The sequence below is a fragment of the Macaca thibetana genome, chromosome 7 (assembly GCF_024542745.1).
Source record: "Macaca thibetana thibetana isolate TM-01 chromosome 7, ASM2454274v1, whole genome shotgun sequence".
NCBI lineage: Eukaryota > Metazoa > Chordata > Mammalia > Primates > Cercopithecidae > Macaca > Macaca thibetana.
In genome coordinates this window covers 34,908,409-34,925,128 of record NC_065584.1, presented here as the reverse complement: position 1 = coordinate 34,925,128, position 16,720 = coordinate 34,908,409, and the positions used below count along the sequence as shown (strand labels likewise).

Sequence of the window (16,720 nt, the reverse complement as noted above, 5' to 3'; positions counted from 1 at the left end):
AAGAGCCTTGCCAACGAGCAGAATGCAACTCAGTGTCAGGTCTTGACTAGATTTTATTTTCTATCCCAAATCCACCAGGCAACTTAGAAACTCCTCTAACAAAGAGCATGGGCTTCCAAGGATAAGTCACCAGTAAGAGAGAGCTGTCCATGTTCTAGAAAGCATGAGGTCCCACTCCAGAAGGGAGGTAGCTCTGGAACAACCTCTGCATGGAATCTAGAGGCCATCACACTTCTAGAACCTCCTCACTCATATTAGCTACATTTTATTCTCAGAAGTCACCAGCAAAGGCACTCTAGGTGAACCCAAATCACCAGCAAAGATACCCAGTTTTCCATTACAACAGAAGAGACACACTCCATATAAACAAAAACTAGGACAGAAAAAAACATTCTATAAAAGTAGGGATATTGCAGGAAGAAGGAGGTGTAGAGGAACAGGCACCAATCTTTTAAAACCGTATTACTTAAAGAAAAATAACTTTCTGATAGAAAGCAAACAGAATTCAACAATTTTGAATTCAAAATAATTCAATTCAAGGAGTTTAAAAAACAAATAGAAAGACCTTTCTGGTTTGCTGGACTGAGAATCTGATTAAACACAGTAGGTTTTACGTTCCTGACTCTTTGGTATTTTTGGACATGTGGTGATGCTACTAATTTTAAGATAGTGTCCTTTTCAAAGACCAAAAATAGAGCATTGATATAATTGATCAAATGCAAAGCACTAAAATAATCAATGAGATCAAATACTTACCAAATAAAACATAGGCACAGGCTAATAAATGTCTCAAAGAAATACAAATGTAATAACATAACCTATGCCAGGTAAATTCAAGCCTCTTACTGGGGTCAGGGGGCAGTGGGCGCAAAGGAGTGGAGTATGGGAAGAAGAAATAGGAAGGGAAGGAGCCACAGAGGCAAAAGGAAGAATCAAGAGTTTATTCTGAAGCAACATTATGATGTCTTTTTGTTTTGGTTCTATGTGGATTTCAGAAAGTCAAAATTAGAGGGAAAGTCTCTAAAAATAATATTTCTTAACCAAAGTATTTAGAGGAATAAAGAAAGCAAAATTGGGGATTTTTTTTTTTTTTTTTTTGGTTTTTGGGGGGGGGTTTTTTTGGTTGGTTGTTTGTTTGTTTTGAGATGCAGTCTCACTCCGTCGCCTAGGCTGGAGTGCAATGGTGCGATCTCAGCTCACTGCAATCTCCGCCTCCTGGGTTCAAGCGATTTTCCTGCCTCAGCCTCCTGAGTAGCTGGGATTATAGGCGCCCGCCACCACGCCCGGCTAACTTTTTGTATTTTTAGTAGAGACAGGGTTTCACTATGTTGGCCAGGCTGGTCTCAAACACCTGACCTCAGGAAATCCACCCGTCTCAGCCTCCCAAAGTGCTGGGATTACAGGCGTGAGCCACCACGCCTGGCCTCAATTTCTTAATTGTGGTAAAATACACATAACGTAAAATTTCGCATCTTAAGTGTACAGTTTTAGTGTACAGTTCAGTGGCACTAAGCACACGCATACTGTTGTACGACCACCACTACCAGCCATTCCCAGAACTCTTTTCATCTTGCAAAACTGAAACTCTGTACCCATTAAACAATAACTCCCCATTCCCCCTCTGCCCCCACCTCCAGAAACTACCGTTCTGCTTTCTATCTCTATGATTCTGACTACTCCAAGTACTTCAGAAAAGTGGAGTCATACAGTATTTGTCTTTTTGTGACTGGCTTCTTTGACTTAGCATAATATCCTCAAGGTTAACTTATGTTACAGCATACGTCAGAATTTCCTTCCTTTTTAAGTCAGAATAATATTCCACTGTATGCATATACCACATTTTGCTTATCCATTCATCTGTCAATAGACATCTGGGTGCTTCCACATTTTAGCTATTATGAATATTGCTTCTATGAACATGAGTGTACAAATATCTTTTCAAAACCCTGATTTCAGGCTGGGCACGGTGGCTCATGCCTGTAATCCCAGCACTTTGGGATGCCAGGCAGGTGGATCGCCGCCTGAGGTCAGGAGTTCGAGACCAGCCTGGCCAATATGGCGACGCTCCGTCTCTACTAAAAATACAAAAATTAGCCGGGCGTGGTGGCGGATGCCTATAATCCCAGCTACTCAAGAGGCTGAGGCAGGAGAATCTCTTGAACTCAGAAGAGGTTGCAGTGAGTTGGGATTGTGCCACTGCACTCCAGCCTGGGCAACGGGTGAGACTCTGTCTTAAAAAAAAAAAAACTGCTTTCAATTCTTTTACGTATACACCCAGGAGTAGAAGTAGAATTGCTGAGTCCTATGGTAGTTCTACTTTTCATTTTTTGAGGAACCACCATACTGTTTTTCATGGTAGCTATACCATTTTACATTTCTACCAACAGTGTACAAGGGTCCCAACTACCCCACATTCTCATCACCACTTGTTAGAAAGCAAAGTTTTAAATGTACTTTTCTATACTCTTTAAAAAGCCAACAGGTCAGTCATTGGTTAAGCTCTAACAAAGAGCTTAAAACAAATACCTTACTTGGGAAAACACAACCCTGGAAGCTTCTGAGGCATCATTTGGAAATTACTTGTTGACAAGCATCCAAAAAAAACAAACAACAAAACAAAAAACCCTTTGCTCCTTTTTCACCTCTGAACATCTTCACATTCACAAGGAAGGCATCATATGCTCAGAAAGCGTCCTGGCAGTTGCAAAACCAAACTGCAATCAAATTGTAATAGTCATTCGGCTGGAAATGAATTGGGGAGGGGATATGAAAGCCCATTAAAATGCTATAAAACTGAATGGCACATAAGCTGATGTAATCAAAGCTGGTAACAAGGATCACAAGATTGATCAAAAATAAAGAACCACTTTTTACAAAGTATTTGTGTCACACCAGCTTAAATGCTTCCTTCTGCTATGGCGATGTAGCTCAGTGGAACAGAACTTTCACAGGCAGCTTGGCCCAGACAAGATGACCCAGGTTGCTCAGGGTGTCCTGGATGCTCCAGCCCCCACCCATGAAACAGCAAGCAGCCACACCACATCGATGAGAACTGACAAGAACATTTGACGGAGAGGTGTCCAAGGTGAGAGCAGCAATCTGTTTTCCCAGGGCCTTCTGACAGACTGCCAAAAAAAAAAAATGTTAATTATCCTAACCCCAGAAGTTCTGCTAAAAAGAGAACCCATAAAATCAGGCCCCCCAAAAAATGAAAATGAAAAATTGTATAGCAAAACTCATCTACTGGAGATGATCATTTTCAAAATAAACTTCTGAAAACCAATACAAAAGAAATCTACACAGTAGGATTCCAAATTGGACTTGTCCTAATATGCTAGTAACTCACTTCCAACAGCGTCAATCCAGACAAGAAGAACAATAAATTGAACTTGCTAAAAATGCAAAGTGAGGTAGGCCAACATTGGTGCTCCACACCAACTGGATCGAGAATGTCAAACAAAGTGGCACGCTGGGCGAAAATTAATTTCATCTTAAATACTTTCCACTTTCATAACATGCAATGTTATTAGTAACAAGCATGCTGGGGGAAAATGTATATTTCTAAATGTAATCTTTGTGTGAATGATACTTCTCTCACGTAAACAGGAAAGACTTTCTGTGGACTGGGACAACTGTATTAAAGATCGAAGCTGCAAAAACATGACATTCAACAGCCCCTCTACCATCATCTCCAGGGAAGTCCTTTCAAACAGACCAGGTGTTGGCAGAGATTCGGAACCAAAATTTAAAGCCTTTTTCAAGATATAAGAGGAGAAAAGAGACTTCAGCCTCCCTGATAAATTCAAGAAGCACTTCTCCAAAAGTTAACTAGCCAAAATCTTCACAGGGCTTGCTATGCTCTCTAGAAGAAAATCAATGGCTAGTTCTCCCTAACCCGTAGAAAGCAATTTAAACAGTAAAGGACAAATGTCCTTTCCAACATGGTATTTCTACCAAAAAAAAATCCCACAATGATAGGATCCCAGGAGTGACATTTACATTAAAGTTGAAGGGGTCAGATGGAGCAAGGAAAGGCTGGTAGCAAATGACTCATCTGTGGAGTGATGACCAGTGTACCCTGGGTTGGATCACACATGGGACAGTCCCCGCCATCACCTGCATGCACCAAATGGAGGGGGGCTGGATCCCCAAGGGATGATCGATGTCTTCAGCTGGAGGAAGCTGGCACAAGGCAGGGTAGAATGATGTTCTTATCAACCACTGACTTCAGGCTCCTCAAGGCTGCAATCAGAAATAGGAAAAGCAAGGGGAGCAAATTGCTGGGCTCCCCAGGCCCCCCAGACAGCATTCTGGTTGCAGCAGTGCTGGTTGCCTAGTTCTAGGGGTCTTTATGAGGGATGGAGGTCCCTCTGTGATCGCATCTGAAGTGAGAAGCCATCCCAGCTCTGAGAGCTGAGAGTTTCCACATGAGATTTCCAGCAACCCTCCTTTAGCCTATCTGTGGAGATGGATTCCAGAGAGCCAAAGAAGACTCAGAATGGGAAACATGAGACTTCTCCAAAGTGACTGCCAACCAGCCTCCAAATGTGATTTTTCAGAGCCTATCAATCACACCCCCTCTAAGACCCTCTGCTCCTCTTCCTCCAACCTCCTGCTCTCAAGACCACACCTGCTTGCTCCGATTTCTCAGATCACTCTCAGGTCCAGCCAGACACCTAGGCTCCTCCCTTTCACTCTCTCTCTTGTTCTGTGTTCTGACCCGAGGACAGGTGTCCTGCCATACCAGAAATGTGTGTCCAACAGCAAGTTTCTCATCTTCTGCCAGAAGCCTGCTTCCGCCCACCCAAGTCTCAATCCTCCTCCGGGGTGGGAGCCAAGGCTATGCTGCCCCCCCTCTCCCTAGCAACTTGGCCTTGACTCTTCCCTTGCCTTCAACCCATCTGGAACTGAGTTCTTTCATTTATCAGGAAGTTGTCCTTTCTCTCCACTCCCCCTGTGTGGCCCCAAGTCCTCTTTGCTGTGTAAACAGGACCTTGGCCCATCACTACTATCTGTGCACAGAAGCAGAGATAAGCAGAGCTGAAGAGAAGCCCTGACCTGTGGCAGGATTTGGGGGCTCTCCTTCCCCCAGCGGCGCCTCTTCCTCACTGTGGGCACCAAGTTTTCCTGCTGTCTCACTCAGCTGCTCACACTGCCAGAGCCGCCCACAAACACACATGAAAGCTCATCTACACCAATATGCTAACTTCCTGCTATTTGCATTTAAACATGTTTAACTCAAACTGTTCATGGAAAGCTCTGTCTCCCATTTAGTCTTTTAGAATAACTGGCACACAGGGGGCAATATCTGGCAAGGTGGGGGAAAGTTTTTATTTTCCTTGAAGTGGTCCTGTTCCTAATGCATCTCTTGAAAGAAGACCAAGTTTAGTGTTTGTTACGGACTGAATTGTGTCGTTCCTCCTCACCAGAAAAATATCCACATGTTGAAGCCCTAACCCTCAATGTGATGGTGTTTGGAGACGGAGCCTTTGGGAGGTGGTATCATTTAATATTTACCCCTGCCCAAATCTCATGTTGAACTGTAATCCCGAACGCTGGGGGTGGGGCCTGGTGGGAGGTGTTTAGATCACGGGGCAGATCCCTCATGGCTTGGTGCTGTCTTTGTGATAGCGAGTGAGTTCTTGCAAGATCTGGTCATTTAAAAGTGTGTGGCGTCTCCCCGCCGACACTCTCTCTTGCTCCTGTTTTTGTCATGTGACTTGCCTCCTCCCCCTTTGCCTTCTGCCATGATTGTAAGTTTCCTGAGGGCTCCCCAGAAGCCAAGCTGATGCCAGCACTGTGCTTCCTGTACAGCCTGCAGAACGATGAACCAATTAAACCTCTGTTCTTTATAAATTACCCCATCTCAGGTATTTCTTTATAGCAATACAAGAATGGCCCAATCCAGGAGGTAATTAGGTCATGAGGACAGAGCCCTCATGATGGGATTAGGGCCCATATAAGGAAGAGACATGAGCGAGCTCTCTCACTCTCTCAATCTCTGTCGTGAGAGGACACAAGAAGGCAGCTGTATGCAAGCCATAAGGAGGACCCTCACCAGGAATCCGACCCTGCTAGCACCCTCATCTTGAACTTCCCAGCCTCCAGAACTCTGACAGATAATTATTGTTTAAGCCAGGGGTCCCAAACCCCTGGGCCACAGAGCAGTACTAGTCCATGGCCTGTTAGGAACTGGGTGGCACAGCAGGAGGTGAGCTGTGGGGTACAAGTGAGCATTGCTGCCTGAGCTCTGCCTCCTGTCAGATCAATGGCAGCATTAGATTCTCATAGGAGTGCAAACCCTACTGTGAACTGCACATGTGAGGTTCTAGGTTGCCCACTCCTTATGAGAATCTAATGTTTGATGATCTGTCACTGTCTCCCATCACCCACAGATGAGACTGTCTAGTTGCAGGAAAACAAGCTCAGAGCTCCCACTGATTCTACATTATAGTGAGTTGTATAATTATTTCATTACATATTACAATGTAATAATAACAGAAATAAGGTGCACAATAAATGTAATGCACTGAATCATCCCAAAACCATCCCCTCCCTCACCCCAGTCTGTGCAAAAATGGTCTTCCATGAAACCAGTCCCTGGTGCCAGAAAGGTTGGGGACTACCAGTTTAAGCTACCCAGTCTATGACGTTTTAATACAGCAGCTGGACATGACTGAGGAAGTGTTTCTGGATGTTTCCCAAAAAAGGGCTAAGGAGGATGGGCGAGAGAGATTCCAATCCCCTTTCCTTCCTCATTTTTTCTTCTTCTAACAAAGACAACAACAATAACACTATAATATCAATTTCAACTCAATTCAATGTTTAGTATTTGTCTTCTCTACTAGACTATAAACTCCATGAGAGCAGGGGCCACATCTGCAGAGCCACTGCACACAGCCACTCAGGCTGAACAACTCCAGCAAGTACCATTCACATCAGCATCAATGTGAAGGCCACCCCCTGGAATGGTGGAGCCCAGCACCCCTGCATACCTGCCTGGCCTTCTTGCTGATTTACCCACAGTGTTCAGCACACAGCCCGGCACATAACAGGTGCCCAGTAAGTCTCCATTGAATAGCATTTGACAACTCACATTCCACTCACCTAGGGCAGGCATTTAAATTAGAGCAGGAAGGTGAATGTGGCATGGGTATGCACAGTCTGCAGAGTCTGTGACTGGCGATTTACACTGGATGGCTGTCCACTTGCAGCTTCAGAAAAACATTGAGAGGATGTCTGCATTCACTCTCCTGTAGTCCTCATCACCCAGCACCTGGGACATTGCAGCACTGAGTGGCCTAATTGCAAGCGCTATAGCCCTACTCTTACCCATCTTGGCAAAAGGAATTCTCCCTGAAACTCAATTTTTATTCTTTCACTCCTCAGTGTAGAACCCAAGATGGCACCCAATGGTGCCCAGGTTCCTCTGCCAGGCTGGGGAGGCTCCCAGAAAAACTATGTATTGGGGTAAAGTGGAAAGAAGACTTTGAATTGGTCATGTCTGAGTCCAGCTCCACCTCTTAATAGCTACACAACCCTCAGCAAGTTACCCTCCCTGGGCCCCAATTCTACCACTCACAATATGGGTAACATGATCCCTACCTCAGACCTGTGAGAAAATTTAATAAGCTAGAACCTCTGGCTCACAGACATAAATGTCTGCAATCAATAGCCATTCCTTTCTCCTTCCCCAAAGTACAGTACTTGCTGCCACTTTGTGGCATGACCCTCTGCCTGAGCAGGCTGATCCCTGCCATGTGATGCAACACTTATTATCGTGGTGTCTTTGAGGCTGTCAGGGACCCACTCAAACTTCTGTTGCAGGACAGAAGGCCTCTGGGTCACGAAGGCTGAGCCTCAGGCATCCAGGAGAGCAGGGCAGCTGATGCATGGTGACCCCAGCAATCCACCCAAGGACTGCCCTAAGCACACAGACCACATCTGGCTTGTTTACTGTGCTCTCCCAAAGCCTAGTACATGCTGGGTCATGCCTGCCACACTGGGTAAATGATGAATGAATGAGTGAGTGAGTGAGTGAGTGAGTGAGTGAGTGAGTGAATCTTCCTCTGATCCCCCTGCATATATGAAACAGACAGCCCTACCCCTGAACCTCAACAAAATACTCTACTTATATCCTTCCTTCCAGCTGGAATTTCTGTATTCTGTCCTTGTCCTGGCCGATCTTACCCTAGCCAAGGGCTGCCTGAAAACTTGCTTCTTCCAGGAAGGTTCATAGGTTATCTCTACCAGTAGGGTTTGCTCTCTGGCTTCTCTGAGCTACCTTACCTGTCTTACTTTATCTTCGCTGGTCTCTGCTATCTTTCTTATCTCTGCTCACTTAATTAGATTGGAAGTATCTTAAAGACAGTAACTGAGAGCTATGTGTGTGCATGCTACCCAACCATGCACAGTGCTGGGAATGTAGAAGCATGTGATAGATAGATTGCTTGACTGAACTATCATGTCATCCTCAGCAAACTAATGAAAGCTTCACAGTTGAGAGGTGCTTGGGACGTTCTACCTTTCTCCATGGGAACATGAGTTGAGCCTGAAGTTATCTGGTTACTTCTCCAGAGCCCAGGATTAGGCATCTGAAAATAGATATCCTCCAAGTTCAAATCCTATTGAGATTTTTCCCATGTCCTTCAAAAGGTCACTTCAGCTCCTGAGATTTTCATTTCTCCATATGCAAATTCATGCCACCCTGCAAGGTGCCACAGAACCGACATTCTCCTTCTCTGAACTTTACAAGAAGCTCACTGAATTCTCAATGATGCTGACATCAGACCTATGCCAGGAGAACCAGCTCCTTCTCTGCGTGGGTAGAAATGCCTTTCTTGTGCTTAGTGAGAATGCCATCACCACATTCTCCAAAAGAAAGGCTCTCAAACTTGGGATTGTGAAAGAATCGGTAAGGGGTAGGAAGCTGTGCAATTCTGATTCTAGAGGCTTGGGATGTGATCCAGACATCAGCTCCCCAGTGATCCTGAGAAATATGAGACTAGCTGATCTAAAGATAGCTCCCCAACCTCTAAAACAAGGGCATGAACGAGAGGGGCCTTGTGTTGCTCCTCAGCCGCCATGTTTGAATGGCAGAGCTGGACGGCCCAGTTAGCCGACTTTGTTTCACTCAGCTGGTTTTGTTTCTGTGGGAAAACTTCTTTCAGGCAGCTGGCATGGATTACCCTGGCAGCACTAACCTGGAGCAGACTAATCCCACAGAAGTCCTCATTCCTAACAAAATTGCCAGAAGCCCTGGTCAAGGCAAACATATGAAGATCTGACATCCTTAGTCATTCTGTGGGTAGCTCTGATCTTCAAAACATCCCAGGAAAGGCACACTGGGGACAAAGGTATCCCTTCGGAAAGTCATGTCTGACAAACAGCTTGAATGTCCATCATGACTTCGATGTGGCTCAGTCTGATGCTCAGGCCCAGTAGACCCAATAAATCCCTTTTCCAGCATCTACCCTGGTGAAGACTTTTCAGGGACTTATTATGCAAAGCTGCCTAAGCAAGACAGAATTTATATTGAACCTGGCCATGATTTCTGAGCTGCCACTGGGTGTTCTGATGACATACGCATCTCGGGGTTGAAGTCAAGGGGCTGCCAAGGACAAGAGACTGGAGGCAGGATAAAAGCAGTGTGATTCCTTCCAGTAAATAATGGTGGGATGGCAGGGGAGGCAGGACGGGGATGCTCCAGGGAGGAAGAGGACTGTAGCTTTTCTTGCACCCTAGGTTTGCCTTTCAAATGGCATCCAGACATGACCAAATAAATCTCTCCTCCGGAGGCTAAAGAATGTGTAGAATGCAACAAAAGTGAGGTGGTGGGGAAGCCTGCTTTATTAGGGTGAATCATACCTAGAAAGAAAACATGCATCCATCACAGAAATTTCATTGATTGAGAAGGTATTTTTAGTTTCCTGGTCCACAGACTGGATCCTTCCTGAAACTCTCACTATGAGCAGGGCACTTGGATGATGCCTCCTGGGTGTGATCGCCTATAGAAGCAGACTATTGATTAGAGACAATTCTTAGACAAACACATCCCCAGCCCTCATCTTTGCCACTGGAATGCAACGGGTGCTGCCCTCCCCAGTAAAGGGAATATCGGTCTGGTATTTAACATGGCCACGAAGAACATGTTCTATAGTCAATTCTCGATACAGCAGCCCAAGTGAATTTTTTTTTTTTTTCTTTTGAGACAAGGTTTTGCTCTGTTGCCCAGGCTGGATTGCAGTGGTGCAGCCTCCCAGGCTCTAGCAATCCTCCCACCTCAGCCTCCAGAGTAGCTGGGACTACAGACACACGCCACCACACTCGGCAAATTTTTGTATTTTTTTATAGAGATGGGGTTTTGTCATGTTGCCCAGCCTGGTCTGGAACTCCAGGGCTCAAGCAGTCAGCCTGTTTCAGTCTCCCAAAGAGCTGGGATTACGGGTGTGATCCACTACACCCAGCCCCAGTGATCTGGGCGCAGGGGCTCACGCCTGTAATCCCAGCAATTTGGGAGGCTGAGGTGAGCAGATCACGAGGTCAGGAGTTCAAGACCAGCCTGGCCAACTTAGTGAAATCCTGTCTCTACTAAAAATACAAAAATTAACCAGGCATGGTGGCGGACACCTGTAGTCCCAGCTACTTGGGAGGCTGAGGCAGGAGAATCACTTGAACCCAGAAGACAGAGGTTGCAGTGAGCCGAGACTGCAGCATTGCACTCTAGCCTGGGCGACAGAGCGAGACTCCGTCTCAAAAAAAAAAAAAAAAAATGTAAATCAGACCACAACATTCTCTCCTACAAACACCTCCAATGTCTTCTCACTATACTCAGAACAAAATCCAACCTCCTTCCCATGGCTACAGGTCCCCAGGTTGGCTGGGCTCACCTTTCCTGCTTCATCCTGTCCCCTGCCTCCTTCCCTGCTAGGCTCCATCCTCACTGCACTCCTTTCTGTTCCTCTTCTATACTGAGGGTATCTCACCTCAGGACCTTTGCATATGCCGTCTCCTCTACCTGGCATGCCATGCTTCTCCCAGATCTTCTTGTGGCTGGCTGCTCCTCTGAGAAGTCTTCCTGGGTTCACCCTATCTGGAAGTAACCCACCCCACCCCAACCCTGCCCTACCCTTTGCTATCTCATATACTTTTTTTCATAACACCATATCAAGGTTTTTCTCTTTGCCTACTGATCATCTCTATACAACTGAATTGTAAGTGCCATGAGAGCAGGGTCCTTGTCTCACCAGATCCCCGGCCCCCAAGGCAAAACTTGGCATAGGAAATGCTCGACAGATATCACTGAACAGATAAATGAAAGCTCTAGGCCCACCTGCAACTGACAGCTTGGATAATACGGGAGCCTGGCCTTGTAGAGGGCTGGAAGTCAGTGCTGGCAGGAGGCCCCCAGCACAGGAAGTAAGAATCACACAGCCGCCACCGCCCCATTCCTGGCCCTCCCTGCCCAACACATCATAAATGACAGCAGGTCAGTGGCACAGTCCACAGTCCACACTCAAATCTTGCTCATGGCCACCCACATACCCCAAACCTGGAGAGAGACTGGAGCCAGGTACATAAACAATGCCATTCAAGACATCAGACACTGCTTTCTATGCCCAAAAGGGACATTCCAGGCCTGATACTGGCACCAGAAACTAGCAGTGACAGAAGATGGTCTCCAACATATCCATCCTGTGTCCTTGAAAGGGCCTCTCTCTGGAGTCACCTCTTCTGCATGGTCCTTCCCGGAGAGCTGATCCGTGTCCTCCTGCAGAGCCCCGGGCCCATGGGTGGTGCCAGGGGCAGTGGCAGGATGGGGATGGGGAGCCCGCTTGACAGGAAATCAATGGGAACTGAAGGTCATCCGGAGGGCGCAGTCTCCCCATCATGCACCTGCTGGCATGGGATTTGTGGTCCTGACCTCGCTTGGGGGCCTCTGCCCTCCTGTCAGAGTTGGTTAAAATCAGCCTGCAGAAGCAAATGCCCTGCACACCAAATGATCTCCAGGCAGCCCTTCTAAGGGACATCCAGCCAAACAAAGAAGCACTGAGTCTCATTTCACCCGCTGCAAGGTTGAGAGTCACCCCAATCTCTCTTGGCAGCCTCCTAGGAAAATTGTCTCAGACCTGCCACTTTTGGAGGCACATACTTGTAAACAGAACAAAGGCAGACTGACCGAGAGGCTGGTTACGTCCCCAAACTTAAGTTGTCTGGTGGAGGAAGTAAAAATACACTGGGAACCAAAACGACTGAAACTGAAATCTCGAGTGCACCCTAGAAATGCCTAAATGTGCCCTCCTCACCTCTACCTCCCAGGATAACCACAAAGGATACCAAAACCTCTGTCCTGCCAGGAGGGAAATCTCATTTGCTTCTCATCCCAAAAACTATCAGGGAGCTTGGCTCAATCTAGAATCTGATTTTCCTTCCCCACTATACTTATTTTCCCAGGTTCCCCTTCTCCCTTCCTTCCCAGGCCTTTCTCCTTTACCATCTTCTTTCCCAATTCGCACCTCATCAAGAGTCACTTACACAGGCCAGGAGCAAAGTAGTCAGCCTAAGTCTCCAATTCAGAAGCTGAAAATGGGCCAGGCGCAGGGGCTCACGCCTGTAATCCTAACACTCTGGGAGGCCAAGGTGGGAGGATTGCTGGAGACCAGGAGTTCAAGACCAGCCTGGCCAACTTGGTGAAAAACCATCTCTACTAAAACTACAAAAATTAGCTGGGCATGGTAGCAGGTGCCTGTAGTTCCAGCTACTTAGGAGGCTGAGGCAGAAGAATGGCTTGAACCTCGGAGGCAGAGGTCGCAGTGAGCTGAGATCGCACCATTCTACTCCAGCCTGGGCAACAAGAGCAAAACACTGTCTCAAAAAAAAGAAAAAGAAAAAAAAAGTCGAAAATGAATGTGGTATAAAAATAAAGAAAAGGCCAGGCACAGCAGCTCATGCCTGTAATCCCAGCACTTTGGGAGGCCAAGGCAGAAGGATCACTTGAGGCCCAGAGTTGAATACCAGCCTGGGCAACATGGTGAGATCCCTGTCTCTACAAAAAAATAATAATAATAATAAAAAGTTTTAATGAAGAGACACCTTCAACATATTTATAGAAGGGTAACAGGATGCTGGTCATAGTAGCAATAGTGGCATAGCTAATATTTATTGAGCATTTACTATGTGTGCCAGGCACTGTTCTAAGCACTTTACAGGTATTATCCCCATACAACTTGTAATTGTATTATTTCCATACAGCTCCATGATTTTATACCCCCACACACACCCCACTTTGCAGATTGGCAAACTGAGGCACAGAAAGTCTTGAGTGATTTGCTAGGGATCTATGTGGCCTTTTTAATACATAACAGCCTTGCCAGAACCTTACTCTTGGCCACTGCACTGTCGGCCTCTTACAAGGGCGCCATTGCCCCCTCACAATGAGTTTTGCCTCCAGAACTAGAATAACCTGAACCCTTCCTTTCTTGGAGGCACTAGGTTTCTATGAGCATCGCCAACTTGCTAGCTAATCTTAGCTATTTCTTTTCTTTGTGCCTCAGTTTCCCAAACTGCCAAATAGCCCAAAATTAAACCTTTTCATCACAGAGCCACCTCTCAGTAACTCAAAAAGAGTTAATATGGGGCTTCCTGAAAAGATACCATCAGAGAAATACAGAATGTCATTATGCAGTTTAGAAACCAAATCCATCCCAAATGTGAGCAAGGGGTAATGGACTTGAAGAGGCCCTGTGGTTCTGAACATCGTCTAAGGCAGAAAAAGAGAAACGCCAGAAAGTCATAAACTAAAGGGTCAGATTAAAGAATCCCAAAATGTAAGACGCTGTCTAGTCTGGTGCCTGGTTTTATTGCAAAGGAAATCAATAATCAGACCAGGTGCAGTGGCTCACGCCTGTAATCCCAACACTTTGGGAGGCCGAGGCGGGTGGATCACCTGAGGTCAGGAGTTCAAGACTAGCCTGGCCAACTTGGTGAAACTCCATTTCTACTGAAAATACAAAAAATTAGCCAAGCGTGGTGGCGCATGCCTGTGGTCCCAGCTACTCCGGAGGCTGAGGCAGGAGAATTGCTTGAACCCAGGAAGCAGAGGTTGCAGTGAGCCGAGATTGTGCCATTGCACTCCAACCTGGGCAACAGAGTGAGACTCCATCTAAAAAAAAGAAAAGAAAAGAAAAGAAAAAGAAAAAGAAAAAGAAAAAGAAACAGAAACAGAAATCAATAACCACAGAGGTGAGGCGATGTCCACGGGACATACCGAGGCAGAGCTGGGATCAGATCCTCAGTCCAGACTCCTAGTACAGGGATTCCTCCATCGTTTATGGCAAGGGTCAACAAACGACAGCCCCTGGGCCAAACTTAGCCCAGGACTAATTTTTGCAAATAAAGTTTTATTGGAGTCCAGTCATGCCCATCCGTTTACATATTGTCTGTGGCTGCTTTTGTGCTACAATGACAGAGTTGAGTGGTTGCAACAAAAACCATGTGGCCTGCAAAGCCTAAAATATTTACCATCTGGACCTTTACAGAAAAAGTTTGCCGACTCCTGGTTTTTAACATAAGCCTTGAATAATGAAAAGCCTCCACCCTCAGAATACAAAATAATAGAATAGGAAACCTAAGAGTTACACAGCTTAAGCAGATAGTTTTACAACTATCTCAGCTTGGTAAGACCTAATAAAAACCCATAAATACAGTTAATAGTAAGGAAAACAAGTACTAGCTCACCCTACCTATTTAATAATTATTGTTAACTACAGTAAGCAAAACTCATAGCTGAAAATGTGTTTGTTTTTGTTTTTTCTAGCCTCCCTGGAAAGCCCTGTTTCATCTAGGAAATGCTGTTGGCCAGTGGATGAAAGGATGCTTCTTAGAGGCGCACAGTCCTAATTTCCTCCTGTTGGGTTAAAGGCTGCCACTGAGGCAGCTGAAGACTTGAGAGCGTTGCCCTCTCTCCAGAGTGGACTCAAAGGTGATGGTGCCAAAACCCTCCTTGTGCCCCTCACTCCAAATAGAACCCTCAGGAACAGCCAGGCATGGGAGAGGCTCTCTTTGTGGCTTCCTCTCCCTACTGTGCCTCCATGCCCTGCTTATGCCCCTTTCCTCCCCAGAAAGTGACCAAGATATGCACACGGCCCACAGGAGCCCAGCCCACAGCTATGCTATCATTCTGTCATCCCATGGAATAGGGAAAAGCGGGTCTGCCCCTATTAGGCTGATGCGGGAATCAAGAGACCTGGATTCCAGATTGAAGTTGGAACTTAGTCACTTTGGGTCTTTGGCAAATCCCTCAAGCCCTCTGGGCCCAGGCCTCCCATGTGTCAAATGGAGAGATTGTCTTCACATATTCCAAATGATGGAACACGGGCAGAAACAAATTAAGGGGTGGGGCAGGCCAACCACGCGGCACCCAGGCTCCAGTCTCTAATCACACTAAGTCATTACCAGGAACGTAGTGTCACTCAGGCAGAGAACTAGTGTCACTCAGGCAGAGAGCTTTGAGAAATAGGATGCTTTCATGGAATAGTCCGGTTTGCATCAAGGTCCCACTGCGATGATTGTTACACTTTTCCCTCTCAAAAGTGCCCTTGCTTGGCTGATAAATGATAAAGTCACCCTACTAATAAGCTGTTTGTGGTGGGAGTGTGGTGAGTGAGACGCGTGACCCAAGGCATGGACAGTGATGGCAATACATGGGCTTCTAAGGAAGACAGGCTCAGTTTGGTCAAGAGGTGGGGTACAGGTCCGGGGTCAGAACTGAGTTGCTCAGGACAAGAGAGGAGAGGCTGCCTCTGGTGGCCCAGCTTCTCCATTTGCCATGCACACGGCCTTTGCCTCTTCTTTTATTTGTCAAATATTTAGAGAATATTCACCAAAGCGTGAGCTCCCCAGGTGGCCCACAGGCTCCGGAGAGAAGAGAGGACTTTGGAGAGCACTGTAAGGGGAAAGAAACCTGCCAACAGGTGCCTACTAACTGCCTAGCCATGCTAAGCGCCTGAGCCCTGGGACAAGGTATGATCCCAGTCCTTCACAGTGCCTAACCCTGATGGGAATGCGCTTGGTAAGTGTTCATTCCGGGCACCTGGACCCAGTGAAGCTCAAGCCCTCCTTCTGTTCTTGGAAAATTCCTCCTCCCCACGGCAGCTGCATCTCGACGACCGATCCTGCTGGACCACAGGATGCAGGAGGACCACACTGTGCCCCGGACCTCGTCACTACAAGAGCAGGAGGTGAGCACTGAGAAAGATCCAGAAGAGTTCATGCAAGCAGAGGTTGTGGTCTGTGGGGAGGCGGGCCGGGCAGGGCAGCTGATCAGAGGAAGAAGCAACAAAGAAGGAAGGGGAAGAGGAGGAGGAGGGGGACCGCGGAGTAAGTGTGGGTGGAGGAAGAGTGCCACTGGCACATGCCCCACAGCCATCAATATCTCTTCGGAGGACAGGTTATCTGGGGAATTTATGCTCTCTAATAATTACCTTGCAGAGGGTTCCACTTATCTTACCAGAAGAATCTGCCAGTTGCCAGACACACAGGGTTCTAGTCAATTCCATCCACACTGCCCTCCCTCTCTGCCCTGCTCCCCAGCTCCCTGGCTCCTGACTTCTGACCTCTGAATTCTAACCTTTCTTTGCCTCTCCAGCCTAGGGGGAGGTTGACAGTGGAACCGTCACAACAACTTTTAACAGATGTAAAGGCCGACAAAGGGGTTGGTTGG

General features: G+C 46.7%; 1 protein-coding gene across 2 annotated transcripts in view; it reads right to left on the bottom strand.

Annotated features, from left to right (window-relative positions):
- The window catches only part of DPF3 (double PHD fingers 3), a 278,067-nt gene that overhangs the window by 155,280 nt on the left and 106,067 nt on the right, over positions 1 to 16,720 (bottom strand). The gene's annotated exons all lie outside the window — the stretch shown is intronic.